The sequence below is a fragment of the Bombyx mori genome, chromosome 1, assembly GCF_030269925.1.
Source record: "Bombyx mori chromosome 1, ASM3026992v2".
In the NCBI taxonomy this organism is placed as follows: domain Eukaryota; kingdom Metazoa; phylum Arthropoda; class Insecta; order Lepidoptera; family Bombycidae; genus Bombyx; species Bombyx mori.
In genome coordinates, this window is record NC_085107.1 from 17894776 (window position 1) to 17908961 (window position 14186).

Genomic DNA, 14186 nt, shown 5'->3' on the forward strand with positions numbered 1-14186 from the left:
AGGTCGATCATTGATTTATAATACTCGTTTTATGATTAAATTTCATGAGACTAAAAGCTCAACGCTGAAGGTTGAGACTTGTCCAGACATGTCAACCGTGTTTTTTTAACCTCCCCGGGTAAATATCGTTATTTTGCCATTTGTATTCGAATTAAACAGATTCGGATATGAAGAGTGGGTACATTTCGTTGCAGTTTTAAAAAAATTAGTTTGCACCTCAAAGCGTTGGCGATTAGGTTCCAATATCCTCTAGACTCAAGGTGTGTGAAAAATAAATTCTTAGATACATATATCAAAGGTTACCTCCATACGAATTTGGTAGGCTTCGACTATTATAGTACAGTGTATATAATTGTTTTAGATTAATTATTTTTATTGCTGAGATGAGTGGACGAGCTCGCAGTCCACCTGGTGTTAAGTGGTTACTGGAGCCCATAAACATATACAACGTTAATACGCCACCCACCTTGAGATATAAGTTCTAATGTCTCAGTATATTTACTACGGCTGCCCCACCCTCAAACCGAAACGCATTACTGCTTCACGGCAGAAATAGGCAGGGTGGTGGTACCTACCCGTGCGGACTCACAAGAGGTCCTACCACCAGTAATTACGCAAATTATAATTTTGCGGGTTTGATTTTTATTACATGATGTTATTTCTTCACCGTGGAAATCAATCGTGAACAATTGCTAAGTACGTATTTCATTAGAAAAATTGGTACCCGCCTGCGGGATTCGAACACCGGTGCATCACTAGCATACAAATGCACCAGACGTCTTATCCTTTAGGCCACGACAACTTCAAAACGACGATAGTATAAAAAAAATCTTGTACGTGGTTTTTAAGTCTAGCTCCGGATGCGAAATCAATGAAGTATGAATAATTTTACCTATACTAAGCGGAATCATAACATTGGCCATTGATAATTCAGTTGCGAGGAAAATAAAATTTCAATATCTGTAAGCAAGGGAAATTGTTTCAGAAACGGTTTACATTTTACGGTTGAATCGTTTTTATTCTCATTTATATCACAATTTAGCGGCTCTCGAAATCCTAGACGGAGAGCTTGCAATATTTCACTTTTGACGCGTACACAATTATTATTAATTTATCAATATTACAAATTTCATTAAACTTGTGATGAAATAGAAGAAACAATAGAAATACACTCGTCATAAAAGTATACAAACGACAATTTTTTAATCATTAATCCTTTGGTTAAAATGAAATAATACAGATAAATACGATTAATTTATTATTTACTCATATTATGAGACTTCCGTTATCAAACAACAATTAAAATACTTATAAAAGATTTCCAAGTGCGTGAACGCTTTATGATTGATGGATCGATCCATTTACTACAAACCAGGCAATGATTCCAAACAGCACCTTCTGCATTTTTTTACATTATAAAACTTAAAAAACCTTCATGGTTGCGTCACTAAGTGCTGAATCACAAATATAACAGTTTTGACGTGGCAACATATTTGTTGCTGTTGCTCTATTGAACAGTGTAGAAACAATCTAAGCAATAAATAAATAATAAATAAAAAAACACAACTACACATCTCATCACAGAGACCTTTGCTTTTTGATCTAAGGGCCGAATCGGCGAAGTACATGGGATTGCCAAGATGTTAGCGGCCACTCATTAAGCGAATCTACCCGAACTAAGCGAAGCTACCCTCGAAATTAAAAAAAATAATTAGAAAGCACATGTCATAAATAACATAAGTAAACTTTATTTAAATTTCAAAATCAAGTATAAACTAGAAAAACAAACAATAAATTTTATATCACGAATCCGATCCTAATCTCTTAGAGTATTTTATTAAATTTCCACGTCAACGTAACGCTCCTCAAGCCAAGTGACTGCATTTTAAGCTTATTGAGATGTTTACAAAACTTAATTTTACAAGCGTCTTTCAGTGGTGCTCAAATTAATTTTAAGAACGAGGTTCTCAAAGTCATAGCTATTTATATATTTGTTGCCTAATTGTTTAATATGTTTTAAATAGTTATCTCACGGAAACTTACAAACTATGTTCCTGTACCTTATCGAAAGAAAGAATGACATTAATTTTACTTTTACTTTATTCTTCAAATAAACTATGATCCAGTTCTGATTTTAAAATCTCAAAAATAACCCGTAGTTCATTATATCACGTTTTCCCTATCCAATAAAAGATTGGACATTTTTTCTTACTTATAAATTCAGCAATCAAAAAAAATTCTTGGTACTTTCACCATTGTAAAATGTATTAAAGTCTGTAGTAGCAACATCGAATGTGAGTTAAATCTCGAATGCTATTTATACTTCTGTGTAAAATTCGTTTCGTTGAAATAGTCAAAGCAGAGATAGAAATTTTCGGATGAATAAATTTAGAATTAGGATCTTGACACATAAAATAAAATTATTCCACTGTTGCACTTTTTCTCTTCTATTATAAAATATTCTTTATTATAAAAATAAAAAATTAATCGACACCTTTTTTACGCCATGCTCATAAAACCGTCTTCGCCATGTTTCTTTTCTCTGTCATTCTCTTTTCCCCTTCTTACCGTATTCTCTCACTCACATCTCAACGCTCCACACTCTTTTTACACGTTCCGTTCTTACCAATACAACATAATGTTTTTAATTTGTTTAAATTTAGATTTCTTGTTTATACTGCTAATGAAAAGATCCAAAAATTGGCGGATGCCGGAGCGTTATGTTGAGTTTCCTGATTTTTGAACAGTAAAATCTTATTTGTCGAAGTATCCATCAAATCAACACTAAATAAAGCTTTAGAATACAACACAACACATTTTAATAAATTCTCGATAACACCGACATATAGTTGTTGGCCAAAAAACAAACCGCTAAAGTCCTTCATTACTATTTATCGAGCTACCCCAATAATTAATTAACACCTTCCATTATGATCGGGCACGAATGATCCAAAATCTGAAATCTCTAATTCAAATTCTAGGTGTAATCTTACCGCATGAGCACCGGGCATTGTGAATTTACACGACACTTTATCTTATATTAAAGCTCCCCTATCATTCCTGACAGTGAGCTTTGGGTATCGCGTGGTTACGTAAAATCAGATCATACATATGCAGAATCGTATAGAAGATGGTGATTATTTGAAAATAAATCGTTTCATTGCTATAAAATAAGATAGACCCTTCGAAGTTGTTGCTCAAATTTCATCATCACAAAGACTGGATTGGAAATAAAGAAAGACGACGATGATAGCCTTGAAGATTTTGCGTCAAATTCGTGTAAGATATAACTGTAGCTTAGTCTCGTTGACTATCCTATTCACGGCCAATGGGTGCACCTAGATATCACTACGTGAATATCGCCTCCCACCTTGAGACATGAGGTCTAAATCACAATTGGATTACGGCTGTCCCATCCTTCAAACTGGGACGCACTATTCATTCTTTTCTTTATTTATTGTCAACATGCTTTTTTCTTCTACAGGAGAAAATCACCGGATCCCCATCCGCGCGCTGAGTGGGATATGTGGGAGTTGAACCTCACTAAAAACTCCTGCCGCTCAAAGTCGGCGCCCGACCACGGACCGGGCCGGAGTCCAGTCGGGGCTACTGAGACGGCGGGACAGGATTGACGCAGAGCATATTACATCCATCCCGCCGTCCCTTAGACGCCGGATCGATGGCTACTGGCTACACGACCACCGGTTCCCTCGGTCGAGGGGCCGAATACTGAAATCGAAGCTGTTGAGAATACGGCAGGTTTCTTCATCAGGATCTACTACTGGGAATTCCGAATCATAGCTATTATAAGTTTTTCTTCTATATTTAACCGACTCGGTAACATAGTAATTACCGCAACTGACTACAATCTTATTCCCATATAGATCTATAAATAAACAGACACGTCAATGTTAATTTTACCTTTAAACTACTGACATAAACGCAACGTGAAAACAATCCCTGAAGGCTGACATGCATACAAACATACGTCGATTGTTATATGTACGTCGGATCGGAGTGCACTAGACTGCATTAGTTATAATACGGAACTAGATCCAACTAACATTAGGATGCGTCTATATTCGTATTATTTCTACGAAACTTTTAACAGCCAATTTACTTCCCGCCATTGCCTATTCGTATTTCAGAGCGTATAGCTCTGTTTATAATACAATATTTTAAGTTTTATTGTTTGAAAAAAATCACCGGCAGATAAATCTGAAATGCTTTCGTATTACTTTTAAACAAAGGTCTATGCTAGATAGTCTGTTATTTATAATATGTTTTTCAATCTATTATGATTTGCGTAATTACTGGTGTTAGGGCGTCTTACGCACGGGTAGGTACCACTCCCCTGCCTATTTCTGCCGTGAAGCAGTAATGCGTTTCGGTTTGAAAAGCAAGGCTCAAGACTTAGAACTCGTGTCCCAAGAAAGGTGGCACTTGCGTTGTTATCTGTAGGCTCCGGTAATCACTTAATACGAAGGTGGGTCGTGAGCTTGTCCACCCATCCAAGCAGTAAATAATGAACTATGTATATTAACTGAACATTTGTCAAACGATATGCCCACATCCTTTGTATACACGTGAAGCTTCTCACATCGTAACGCACACAGCAGCTCTCGCCTGTCATAACGCGATATGATTTTGTAGCGAAAACACGACGATTAACAAGCATAAATCAATATTTATAAATGGGTAGTATTTAATCCTACAACTGTAAATTCAAATATTCGAAATTACCACCAAAAATACTGAATTACACACTAAATTTGCTCATCAAATGAATGAAATCTAATATACTGTTTGATCTATAAAGCTAAACCGTTTTACCGAATGAATATTTGTTAACTAAAAGTAAAACTGATAATTCTGTGTGTGCAACAAAATATTTAAATCTATTTTTTTGAACCCATCACCTATTAAACTGTTAAGAACATTAGTTATTCTAAATGAAACACCAGTTAATCAGTCATGTTTATCTAATTAAAGTGCACAAAAAAACATCGAAGTGTAATCGTCGTCGTGGCCTAAAGGATAACACGTCCGGTGCATTCGTATGTAGCGATGCTCGAATCCCGCAGGCGGGTACAAATTTTTGTAATGAAATACGTACTTAACAAATTTTCACGATTGACTTCCACGGTGAAGGAATAACATCGTGTAATAAAAATCAAACCCGCAAAATTATAATTTGCGTAATCACTGGTGGTAGGACCTCTTGTGAGTCCGCACGGGTAGGTACCACCACCCCGCCTATTTCTGCCGTGAAGCAGTAATGCGTTTCGGTTTGAAGGGTGGGGCAGCCGTTGTAACTATACTTGAGATCTTAGAACTTATATCTCAAGGTGGGTGGCGCATTTACGTTGTAGATGTCTACGGGCTCCAGTAGCCATTTAACACCAGGTGGGCTGTGAGCTCGTCCACCCATCTAAGCATTAAAAAAAAACGTAACTTGTCGGGATCCTCCAAAAAGTCCACTGAAAAAGTCAGCAAACGACAACCATTTTACCCAGATTATATTTCATCCCATATCATCTTATTTCATTTTATTTCGTTTACATTTCATTTCGTGCCTTGTTTCATATTAATCAACTTCATTTCATTTCATAATATCATATTCCATAGAAAAAACTTTTCATTAAAATTATAATAAGACTTGAGCTAAAGGTCTTAGTTACCAGGTCGTAAAATCCCTAAAAAAATAAATGTAAGTCACGCAAATATATGTATGTTTTATACAAAGTGTAACAGAACTGTGAACGTAGCCCGTACCATCGGAACTGAAAACGAAAATAGTAAAGAACCACCAAAACGTGAAAAAAATGCTATCGAAAAATTGTAAATTAGTACTTTAACTTTACAATTTACGGAAATGCTGTAGATGTAAAAAAGTATGAAAGTAGACACGGTGATATGAGGAGAAGGCTTCCTAAAAAACCTTTCATTGACTGTGTGATAGAGAATATCCGTGAGATGGGTGTTAATGCAGGAATGCGTATGATGGGCCTGAATAAAACAAAAGTCATGCTGAGCCGACCTCACATAGTGGGAAAATCGCAAGGAGAAAAACCTTTTGACGCACAAAATTAAATAGACTGCTTTTTAATAGTTAGGCTATGGCTCTCACAACACTATAATGCTGCACACATTTAAACGCGAGGTAGCTGTCTGACCCTTCAATCTGAAACAGATGACAGCTTCGGGGCATAAAATGGCGGATTAGTGATACGTAACAATAGGTATATTCCTGATTTATGCTTAGCTAAGTAATTGAATATTGAAACAGCTTTTACGTCACTGTGTACATGAATATGTACGAAAACTGTATTCGAAACGTGGCTAGTATATAAATGAATGAATTATGAATGAATGAATGAATGAATGATGAATGTGAGATTTAAAGTAATCTTAATTATTACTGCTACTCGAGAAATCCGAGCAAGAGGTAGACCTAAGAAAAATTTGATGGATTGCGTGAAAGACGATATTATTATGTGTAAGAGGGGTGTGAGCGAAGAAATGGTATATAATAGAGGAGTATGGAAAGCAAAAACATGTTGCACCGACTGATGACTGAGAGAAGGGCACGAGAATGGTGACTTGAAAAATCAAAAGAAAAATTTAAAACAATGTTGTTTTTTGTTTATGCATAGGTAGGTAGGGAAAGCGGTCCCCTTACCCCTTGTTCTAAAATTGACTAAATAACTTTAATTGATACTACTAAAGCTAATCTATACTAATATATAAAGCTGTAGTGGTTTTTACGGATGTTCCTTTATAACTACTGAACCATGCATCCGATTGACTTGAAACTTGGTATCCATGTAGAAACACATGTACTTAATGGATAGGCTAATATTTAAATGAGTGTTGGACTCCCTAATAATAATGACAATAAATAATAATGTTAATTTTAAATGCCCAGCGAAGCGGGCGAGTATGGCTAGTAAGCTTATAAGATTGACCTTGCAGACGATCAAGTCAACATTCCGTTTACGATGCTATTGAGTATGTCAAAACAGGTAAAATATGTAAGGAATTTATTGTTTTACTAGCGACCCGCCGTCGCTTCGCTTCGGAAACTGTAATTTATAATTGATTTCTCCACTATTTAATGGATGTTATTATACATTTTTACTGGTGGTAGGACCTCTTGTGAGTCCGCACGGGTAGTACCACCACCCCGCCTATTTCTGCCGTGAAGCAGTAATGCGTTTCGGCTTGAAGGGTGGGGCAGCCGCTGTAACTATACTGAGACCTTAGAACTTATATCTCAAGGTGGGTGGCACATTTACATTGTAGATGTGTATGGGCTCCAGTAACCACTTAAGAACAGGTGGGCTGTGAGCTCGTCCACCCATCTAAGCAATAAAAAAAACCATATAAACCTTCCTCTTCAATCACTCTATCTATTAAAAAAAATCGCATCAAAACCCGTTGCGTAGTTTTCAAGATTTAAGCATACTTAGGGACAGATATAGGGACAGAGAAAGCGACTTTGTTTTATACGATGTAGTGATAACACTCACTTTTAATATGTGCTTGCTTCACGTGGCTGCTTTCTTTCAGCAGAAGCCGAGACTTGGTTCTGTAGGTGAAGCGCTCGATGGTCTTCCGTCGCTGCCTGTCGCTCTCCGTCGCTCCACACGCAGAACCGGTGTCTCCGTCGTCACTCCGCCGCCGCTTCTCGCGTAGCTCACACCACGTTGCTTCTGTCTCGCGCTATTGAAGTCGGCCTTCCGCTGCCTACGAAAAAAATAAACCGAGATAGTACAAAACATATTTGCACGTTAAACGTTCGCTATTCTACTTGCTTCTGCCGCAAAACAGCTATATGTACCGTTTCATTGAGTAGGATAGTTCGACTAATCTATTTATGAATACGTGAAGCAAAAACTTTGTATCCCTTTTTACGAAAATTGCGGGGACGGAGGAGTATGAAATTTTCCACACTTATAGAGAATATAGAGAAGAAGTGCACAATGCTAATATTTTTTTAAAATAATGCATAAAATGTACATTAAATCAATAAAGATTACACACACTACATACCATGTATTTGATGCACACACGCATGCATACTGTTTATTGTCAAACTTTTGTTCTTGACTTCTGTGGTCAAATTGAGAATAGATTATTTTTTGTCTATGTTAATATTTTTCATAGTGTAGTCTTGGCGAAATTTGTGTTTATAGAAGTATAAAATACAATCATAATAGTGAACAAACTTACAATTCCAATTAATTATAGTCAAATTTCGACTAATGCGGGACCTCTAGTAGAATTTAAATTCGTGTCTCAAATAGGTTGGTGTAACAGGTTGTTTGCTTATTGTCTCAGGATACAAAGAAACTGTACAAACTTGTTGACGATAAATAACAACGTTTATCAGCATCGCTTCGTCCTTAAATAATGTACTTTGAAATTTTAATTTTTTAATTTAAAAAAAGTGAACAACGGTATGAACTTTGTCTCTAAATTAGATCACTTAAGATCAGGCGATCGGGCAACACATTTACAGCCAATCCTACAATAAACTCCTAATCGTTTTAATACAAAAATGTATTGAATAAAAAAATGGATTCTTTTAATAAATAAGGTATTTTTAAAATAACGTAAATCTTTCAATTAAGTAAAGTTAATTTTACAGACCGCTATCAGTTGATGCGTTTCGGTTTGAAGGGTGGGGCAGCCGTTGTAACTATACTTGAGACCTTAGAACTTATATCTCAATAAGGGTGGCGCATTTACGTCGTAATGTCTATGGGCTCCAGTAACTACATAACACCAGTTGGGCTGTGAGCTCGTCCACCCATCTAAGCAATAAAAAAAAGACCGATCGGAATGCTCTTGTGATCAGTATGAGGACTGCCATGCAAAATATTGGCAGGCTATTACCAAATTAACGTCATATTAAATCAAGATATCACATTACTATTACACATTTTGGGATCCATATAGCATATCAATTAATCGTCAAACAGCCACGTACTGTCAGGACGTTGGCAAGATCGGAAGGCGTCGGTCACGCAGGACGCTTCAATTATCTCCAACCTAATCGAATTCTCGTGTAGGTACCAAGACGCCCCATCAGTGAGATCACGAGTCTAGGTATTAGACAATCCAAGCTGTTAATACGCAAATTGCCTCCGAATCCAATTTTTACGAAATGATTAGAATTAGTCGTTAAATACGTATATCAGTCTCTGATTCCCATAGTACAGGGAATCGTAGTTTCAATCCAGATTGTGTACGATTTGTCCTCGATTATTACTTTACTTTTTTTACTAAAAGTACGTTATTGTTATTAACATAGTTTCTATGACGGAGCATTTAGTGACTCGAAAAGTTACTCAAACTTTTGTGATATTAACGGACTCTGGTAACCCCTCATTGTTATTAACATAGTTTCTATGACAGAGCATTTAGTGACTCGAAAAGTTACTCAAACTTTTATGATATTAACGGACTCTGGTAACCCCTCAACAAGCCCTGGCATTGCTGAAGTCTATGGGTGACGGTAACCACTCACCATCATGTGGGCCGTATGCTCGTCTGCCTACAAGGGCAATAAGTAAGAATTAAAAAAGATGTGCGGTGTCGTGGGACACTGGACAGGAACGAAGTTCCTTATTATAAAAATATTAATTTTAAATTCTATTCGAGGTATAAAGAAAACAAAACTGGAGGTTTCGCAACAACCCACGGTCATTTGGTAACGTGCGAACTTATTGTGGTACACTTCGTTTGCATAAAGAAGAGTTGGTGTATTGTGCAAACAAAAGCTCTGAGATCGTGGTCCATGAATGATAAAAAAATACCAATATCTTATTTTTTGTACGTTATTACAAAGTTAAGTTGTACACTGTGTGCATTACTAATAAAAATCTTACGTTACGGACGTTTTTTTCCCGGTTAGGGTACCCCTCCGCATCGTCCCATACAGGATTTCGTTCCAAAAAATAAACACCTTCAACTTGTGTTAAATAACATATTGGCTGAGCTCTTTGATTGGAAACAATCTCGTGCCAGCGTTCTTTTCTCGCTTGTGTACTTTGAAAAATAATTCTATTGTAATAAAATTTTGTTTGGTCTAAATCAATAGGTGAGTTCTTAGTTAGAGGAAGAGTTAAGTGCTTGAGTTCGAGCCCTCGGTTTAACTAGTGGCCTACTTCATCCCCACAGCTCGGAGCCGAGAGGGTGCAGCGTGCCTATCAATACGTCATATTATGTAAGTAGCAGTCATATTATGACTTCTCGGATCTTAATTTTACGGATGTTTTCCAAATTTACTGGTGGTAGGACCTTTTGTGAGTCCGCACGGGTAGGTACCACCACCCCGCTTATTTCTGCCGTGAAGCAGTAATGCGTTTCGGTTTAAAGGGTGGGGCAGCCGTTGTAATTATACTGAGATCTTCGAACTCATATCTCAAGGTCTGTGGCGCATTTACGTTGTAAATGTCTATGGATTCCAGTAACACTTAACACCAGGTGGGCTGTGAACTTAATGAAATGTGTGAAATTAATTTTATTTAGAATTTGAAATATGTTATTTCAGTATACCAATATTTGTTTCACGCGAAATTTGGTTGCTGAATTCATTACAATAAAATTATTTCATACGCTTTGAAAGACATTGATTGCTATGAACGTTGCCCGGCATAAGATAATCTACCCAATAATCAGACAGGCGCCCTAATATGCGCTTACCTTCTATGGGAAAGGTATGGCGTATATCCTGGATATATAATACTTATATATAAGAGTATGCTGCAGCAATAGCGTAATGTAAAAGTAATGTAATTTAAAAAGAATAACATAAAAATGTTTTAAAAATGTTAAATGACTGCATTTATTAATAGTGAATGTTGTATAAAGATTTTTCTATAAATATTATTAAAATTAAGAATACGAAGAATTAGAATTGTATATGGATATATTCCACTGTAACAGGATAACAAAAAACCAAAAGGGTTTTAATGTGAGTTGATATAACGTTTCAGTTAAAATTTATTCTCTTAAATATTTAACGGGGACTTTTGTAATTGAAAATCCGCGTTTGGTCACCGTTTCTAGTTAAGCGTTAAGATATAATATGAAATGTCTTAAATTACAGATAGTCCGCAACATGAAGGCAATATACTCTATTGAGTTTATTGCGAAATACCTTTCCTACTGCAAATATTGATAGCATTGTTCGCGGGGTTGTGGAAGCAATGTATGGTATTAAAAATTTAATTTAAAGTGCATCCATTACTCTATTACAGTATTTCAAAATGTAATTAATTAGGAATACTTTTATTTACTGTCGTTGTTATTGTTGTGACGTTTTCGTGATCACGAGTGAACCACAAAAACTGCGAGGTTACCCAAATGTCCGAAATAATATAACAAAATAAGTTCTAATTATCATGTTTCCTCGCAAACAAAACCAAAGAAATAATAATAAAATACTATTTGGCATAACAATAATATTGGCATAACAGTGATCTGGCCCACACCGTCCTACCGATTTAGGCCGAAAAGCATTGAGTTGTCCCGATTTAAAGAGTACGATTATTTATACTGTAAAGATTCCAATTGTCAACGAAAGCCGCAGGATTTACTTTGTGATATGTTTGGTCCTCGATAGCCCCTTAACATCGAGGGCAACAAGTTTGACAGCCATCGAAAAAAATAAATTACATTATATATAGGGTGTTATTATTACTCGAAATTTCTATGTGAAATAACCAAATAACTTATGTAAAGTAACAGTGGAACCAGTGTAAGTTCTAAATACTATTTTGTCCCAGTCTGCAGTAGTTCGCCATAATATTACTTAGCACAAGCTTACTTATCATTCTTCCATAAATCATTTGTCACGTTACATGTCCGACAATCATCTTTCTCATAACGAATTCATATCTATTATGATGTATTTTCTCTGTTGTGCAGATAATAATTAAATACCTTAACACAGAATAAAAGTAACCATAATGCATTATACGACATTTTTCCACAGGCTAATTTTTTACTGCATAGTTAAATAATAATATATATATATAATAATAATACGTGAAGCAAAAACTTTGTATCCCTTTTTACAAAAATTGCACGGACGGAGTAGTACGAAATTTCCCACACTTATAGAAAATATAGAGGAGAGTACACAAAGCTATTTTTTTTTAAATAATGCATAAAAGATAGGTTCTTTAAATCAATAAAGAAAACATTACACACACTACCATGTATTTGACACACACACATGCAAACTTTTTTACTGTAAAACTTATTCTATTTTTCAACTGGAAAGGCAAAGGTATCAAACCATACAGTCTAATAATAAATAATCAGTTCCATCATACACGATCCTCTGGTTTCACACTAAGATTCGCAGTACTACGCGAACCAGAGACTATCATAAGTACTTATATAAGTAAGTTGTTCATCACACAAATGTTAGACAGACGTGGATATCGAACCCACAACCCACAACCTAGCAGTCATGGATGTTGAATACTGTGCCAACGAATCAGTCTTTGGATATGCTCACGGCCTACCTGTAGTTAAGTGGTTGACACGTAAATGCCGCCACTGAACTGACTGGAACCTGAGGTCAATGTATTGCTTAACGGCTGACTCACCTTCAACCCAGACGGGCTTACAATTTCCCCTATCACTATTAACTTCGCTAATTCAAAAAAACATTATTGATTTTTTTTTATTGAACTATGTTTTTAGTAATACGTATACATATTTACTTGTAAGTACACATTTCCTTAGAAAATTTTACCTGCCTGCGGAATTTAAACATCGGTATAATCGCATCGCTCGATACGATAACACCATTAACCCTTGCATTAGACGTCTTTAGCTCTAACACCGGGAGCAGACTTTGAGACCCCGGTAGCCGTACTCGTCGAACTCGACGAAGAGTGCGATGTACAACCTAAGCTAAGCATCAGTTGAGTTTCTCGCCGGATCTTTTCAGCGGGTCGCGATTCAGATCCGGTAGTAGATTAATTCGCGAAGCAGCTACTCTTGAGTTGTTAGGACTCTCTTGGAGGCGCTCGGGCAGCTATTAGCAAGTCCCACCATTCCTGGCTGAGCCCTTGCTCGCCCGCCTGTCCTTGTAAAACTGGAAAGGCCGTCTGAGCCACCAGTAATTTCTCAATCATAAAAAAATTAAAAAACGCGTACACCGGTCGCCTTATCTCTTAGGCCACGACGACTACATAAGTACCAATTTCTTGAACATCCCTATTCTTTATACAATGTTTGACTGAATAAAACATCAGACGCTTTAATGTCTGATCTTGTTCATTGAGGTCCCATGTTTATTTTAGTCGAGTGGCAGTCTACGATCATTAAAGATTAAGGCCCTTCCCGACTGAGAAGCGAGTTGGTTAAATTTGCATCGAAACCGAAGCTCTGTGGGTATGCGTTCTAAGTAATTGAACCGGCCGAGTCTAGCACTCGATTAGGAATAGGTAGATAGGTACGTAAGATCATAATGGTACTTACAGGAAACGATCTTGATTTTCTTGGTCGAACTCCAAAAATCGATTTTTTCATATTCGAATAGTTCGGCTGTTTTGGAGAACGACAAACAAAATTTTGAATTTCGATTACGTATATTAAACTGTATAACTGTATACAGTGTGTTTCTATTGCATTCCATAACTATAGGGTATACACTGATCGATATCAAGAGAAGATAATCTCGTGGAGAAGCGATCATGTGCTCTGATTCGAGGAAGAGGATAATACTTGCTAGAAAACTAGACCACGACTAACATTAAGAATTAGAGAATTCTGGAACTGTTTTATGCTGAAAGTATGCACGAGGAACTTCAGAAGTTACTGTGATTAAGAACGTATCGTGTGAATTTTTTTTATTAGACCAAACCGCTTCCCGATATCACAATGTGGTAGCCGCAACCTTGAGGCATTAGGTCAAAATTATATATATATATAATAAATCACAAAACGACCCACCAGTAAACCCCAGTTGGCGGTCGTATTCAGACGTTGTGATATTCAGAGAACAAACTCTTCTCCGACGATTAACTTAGTTGTTTTATACAAAAGCCCCGTGATGAAACTGAGCGAAGGCATTTTAGGCTGACACTACACGGCCGATATATTAAGACGAATCATTCGTGCAATAAGCGGGTGCCCTCAACATACAGTTTATCAAA

General features: G+C 36.5%; 1 protein-coding gene across 3 annotated transcripts in view; it reads right to left on the minus strand.

The window, feature by feature from the left end:
* The window catches only part of LOC101745447 (protein bric-a-brac 1), a 353458-nt gene that overhangs the window by 304333 nt on the left and 34939 nt on the right, over positions 1–14186 (minus strand). For all 3 annotated transcript variants that reach the window (XM_062670678.1, XM_062670679.1, XM_062670672.1), the window contains one exon: positions 7533–7749. The gene's annotated coding sequence lies outside the window, so the exon portion shown is untranslated. The remainder of the gene's footprint in view (positions 1–7532; positions 7750–14186) is intronic.